The sequence below is a fragment of the Helobdella robusta genome (assembly GCF_000326865.2).
Source record: "Helobdella robusta unplaced genomic scaffold HELROscaffold_37, whole genome shotgun sequence".
NCBI lineage: Eukaryota > Metazoa > Annelida > Clitellata > Rhynchobdellida > Glossiphoniidae > Helobdella > Helobdella robusta.
In genome coordinates, this window is record NW_008704785.1 from 189,871 (window position 1) to 190,084 (window position 214).

Consider the following 214-nt stretch of genomic DNA (forward strand, 5'->3'; position numbering starts at 1 on the left):
GTCTCGTTTTGTTTTGTTTCTCCATTGGAATGTTTTGTTGCATTCGTCGTTTGTGTTGTCTATTTCATTTCACTCTTTTAACACAACAACAAGAACACACAGTACACTCAGCAACACACACTCACCTCACACAAACACACACATGCTCTCTCCTCTCTCTCAGTTTTTCTTTATCTCTCTCTCTCTCCCTCTCTCTCTCTCTCTCTTTATCAGT